This window comes from Ursus americanus, unplaced genomic scaffold, assembly GCF_024610735.1.
Source record: "Ursus americanus isolate L20-20 unplaced genomic scaffold, mUrsAme1.1.p SCAF_45, whole genome shotgun sequence".
NCBI classification, from domain to species: Eukaryota; Metazoa; Chordata; class Mammalia; order Carnivora; family Ursidae; genus Ursus; species Ursus americanus.
Window position 1 is genome coordinate 957,501 of NW_028273627.1, and position 4,311 is coordinate 961,811.

A 4,311-nucleotide genomic window follows, 5' to 3' on the forward strand; every position below is an offset into this window, starting at 1 on the left:
ACCCTAAACCGAACCCGAACCCTAACCCTAACCGAACCCTAACCCGAACCCGAACCCTAACCCTAACCCGAACCCGAACCCTAACCCTAACCCGAACCCGAACCCTAACCCTAACCCGAACCCTAACCCGAACCCTAACCCGAACCCTAACCCGAACCCGAACCCTAACCCTAACACGAACCCGAACCCTAACACGAACCCTAACCCGAACCCTAACCCTAACACGAACCCGAACCCTAACCCTAACCCTAACCCTAACCCTAACCCGAACCCTAACACGAACCCTAACCCGAACCCTAACCCTAACACGAACCCTAACCCTAACCCCAAACCCCTAACCCCAACCTGAGGAACACAGCATTGAGACACATTTGACAAAAACCCACGTCCAACGAAAAATATTTTCTTCATGTGCAAACCCTATCATAACTGCTTTCGGCAAGGTAAGGAAAATGTCATATGCTTATCTGTAAGAAACAACAGTGCCCTGGAACAGTCTGAGCCCTAATATCAGCACTGTGCTTTTGGTAGCGGGAGTTAAAGCGGAGGCAAACAGCACTAAGACACATTTGGCAAAAATCGTGTTCCAACGAATAATATTTTCTTCCCTTTAAAACCCTAACGTAAGTGGTTAGGGCCAGATAAATAAATGCCATACACTTATCTGTAAGAAACAACAGTGCCCAGGAACGGGTTTCCACGTGAAGAAAATATTTCTCGTTGGAACTCCGCTTTTTTACTTTGCATTCCACAACCCCTGTGATAGGGTTTCCATGTTAAGAAAATCGTTTTCGTTTGAAGCCGGTTTTTCCCAAATATGTCTAAGTGCTGTATTCCTCGGGTTTCACTCATGCTACCAAAAGCCCAGTGATGATGTTAGGGCTTAGACTGTTCCTGGGTAATGTTGTTTCTTACACATAAGGGTGTGGCATTTTCTTTACATTGCCCAAACCACATATAATAGGGTTTCAACATGAAGAAAATATTTTTCGTTGGAAGCGGTTTTTTGTCAAATGTGTCTCGATACCGTGTTGCTTGGGATTAACTAATGCTACCAAAAGCACAATACTGATATGAGGGCTCAGACCGTACCTGGACACTTCTGTTTCTCACAGATAAGCCTATGGCATTTTCTTTACATTAGCACAAACAATTATGATAGAGTTTGCAAAAGAGAAAATATATTTCATTGAAAGGCAGTTTTTGCCAAATTTTCTCAGTGCTGTTTGCCTCGGCTTTAACTCATGATACCAAAGAACAGTGATGATCTTAGGGCTCAGACCGTCCATGGGCACTGTTATTTCTTACAAATAAGTGAATGGCACATCCTTCACCTTGCGACAACAACGTAAGATAGAGTTTGAACATCAAGAAATATATTTCATTGGAACCCGTTTTTGCCAAATATGTCTCAATACTATGTCCTCAGCACTTGGGAACAAGTCTGCACGTGGAGAAGGACTTTCTCGTGGGAAGCCGGTTTTTGTCAAATGCGTCCCAGTGCTGTGCTCCTCTCTTTTCACTCCTGCTGCCAGAAGCCCAGGGAGGAGGGGAGGGCTTAGAACATGGCTGGGCTCTGGGGTTTCTTCCAGAGAAGGGGACGGCATTTGCTTTCCCTTGCCACGACCCCTTGGGATAGGGTCTGCACCTCAGGAAAGCTGTTTCTGTGGGAAGCCGGCTATCTGCCCAATGGGCCTCAGGGCCGTGGGCCTCGGGCGTCCCTCCCGCTCCCCAGAGCACAGGGACGAGGTGAGGGGCTTAGACCATGCCTGGGCCATGTTGTTTCTTCCACCTGGGTGTGTGGCATTTTGTTGACCTGGCTACCCCCACTTGAGATAGGTTTTCCGCAGCAAGAGCATAGTGTTCGTCGGAAGCCGTTTGGGCCCCAGGGGGTCTCCGGGCTCTGATTGTTGGGGTTGAACTCTTGCTAGCAAAACCGCCGGGAGGAGGGAAGGGCTCAGACTGTGCCTGTGCCCTGTGGTCTCTTCCAGGTCAGTGTAAGGCATTTCCTTCACCTTGCCACAGGCACTGGGGAGCATGTCTGCACGTGGAGAAAGGCTTCCTCGTGGTAAGCCGGTTTCTGTCTAACGGGTCCCTGTGCTGTGCTCCTCTCTTTTCACTCCTGCTGCCAGAAGCCCAGGGACGAAGGGAGGGCTTAGAACATGGCTGGGCACTGGGGTTTCTTCCAGAGAAGGGGATGGCATTGGCTTTCCCTTGATGCATCCTTGGGATAGGGTCGGCACCTCAGGAAAGCTGTTTCCGTAGGAAGCCGGCTTTCTGCCCAACGGGCCTCAGGGCCGTGGGCCTCGGGGGTCCCTCTGGCTCCCCAGAGCACAGAGACGAGGTGAGGGGCTTAGACCATGCCTGGGCCATGTTGTTTCTTCCACCTGGGTGTGTGGCATTTTGTTGACCTGAGTACCCCACTTGGGATAGGTTTTCCTGAGCAAGAGCAAATTGTTCGTCGGAAACCGTTTGGGCCCCAGGGTGTCTCCGGGCTGTGTTCGTTGGGGTTGAACTCCTGCTAGCAAAACCGCCGGGTTGAGGGAAGGGTTCAGACTGTGCCTGGGCCCTGTGGTCTCTTCCAGGTCCGTGTATGGCATTTCCTTCCCCTTGCCACAGGCACCTGGGAGCATGTCTGCACGTGGAGAAAGACTTTCCCGTGGGAAGCCGGTTTCTATCAAAGGGGCCCAGTGCTGTGCTCCTCTCTTTTCACTCCTGCTGCCAGAAGCCCAGGGAGGATGGGAGGGCTTAGAACATGGCTGGGCACTGTGGTTTCTTCCAGAGAAGGGGATGGCATTTGCTTTACCTTGCCACAACCACTTGGTATAGGGTCTGCACCTCCGGAAAACTGTTTCCGTGGGAAGCCGGCTTTTTGCAAAGGGGTCTCAGGGCCGTGAGCCTCGGGTGTCCCTCCGGCTCCCCAAAGCACAGGGACGAGGTGAGGGGCTTAGACCATGCCTGGGCAATGTTGTTTCTTACACCTGGGTGTGTGGCATTTTGTTGAGCTGGCTACCCCCACTTGGGATAGGTGTTCCACAGGAAGCACCTATTGTTCGTCGGAAGCCGTTTTTGCCCCAGGGGTCTCCGGGCTGTGTTCGTTGGGGTTGAACTCATGCTAGCAAAACCGCCGGGTTGAGGGAAGGGTTCAGACTGTGCCTGGGCCCTGTGGTCTCTTCCAGGTCAGTGTATGGCATTTCCTTCCCCTTGCCACAGGCACCTGGGAGCATGTCTGCACGTGGAGAAAGACTTTCCCGTGGGAAGCCGGTTTTTGTCAAACGGGTCCCAGTGCTCTGCTCCTCTCTTTTCACTCCTGCTGCCAGAAGCCCAGGGAGGATGGGAGGGCTTAGAACATGGCTGGGCACTGTGGTTTCTTCCAGAGAAGTGGAGGGCATTGGCTTTACCTTGCCACAACCACTTGTGAGAGGGTCTGCACCTCAGGAAAACTGTTTCCGTGGGAAGCCGGCTTTTTGCAAAGGGGTCTCAGGGCCGTGAGCCTCGGGTGTCCCTCCAGCTCCCCAAAGCACAGGGAAGAGGTGAGGGGCTTAGACCATGCCTGGGCAATGTTGTTTCTTACACCTGGGTGTGTGGCATTTTGTTGAGCTGGCTACCCCCACTTGGGATAGGTGTTCCACAGCAAGCACCTATTGTTCGTCGGAAGCCGTTTTTGCCCCAGGGGTCTTCGGGCTGTGTTCGTTGGGGTTGAACTCCTGCTAGCAAAACCGCCGGGTTGAGGGAAGGGTTCAGACTGTGCCTGGGCCCTGTGGTCTCTTCCAGGTCAGTGTATGGCATTTCCTTCCCCTTGCCACAGGCACCTGGGAGCATGTCTGCACGTGGAGAAAGGCTTTCCCGTGGGAAGCCAGTTTTTGTCAAACGGGTCCCAGTGCTCTGCTCCTCTCTTTTCACTCCTGCTGCCAGAAGCCCAGGGAGGATGGGAGGGCTTAGAACATGGCTGGGCACTGTGGTTTCTTCCAGAGAAGTGGAGGGCATTTGCTTTACCTTGCCACAACCACTTGGGATAGGGTCTGCACCTCAGGAAAACTGCTTCCGTGGGAAGCCGGCTTTTTGCAAAGGGGTCTCAGGGCCGTGGGCCTCGGGTGTCCCTCCGGCTCCCCAAAGCACAGGGACGAGGTGAGGGGCTTAGACCATGCCTGGGCAATGTTGTTTCTTACACCTGGGTGTGTGGCATTTTGTTGAGCTGGCTACCCCCACTTTGGATAGGTGTTCCACAACAAGCACCTATTGTTTGTCTGAAGCCGTTTTTACCCCAGGGGTCTCCGGGCTGTGTTCGTTGGGCTTGAACTCCTGCTAGCA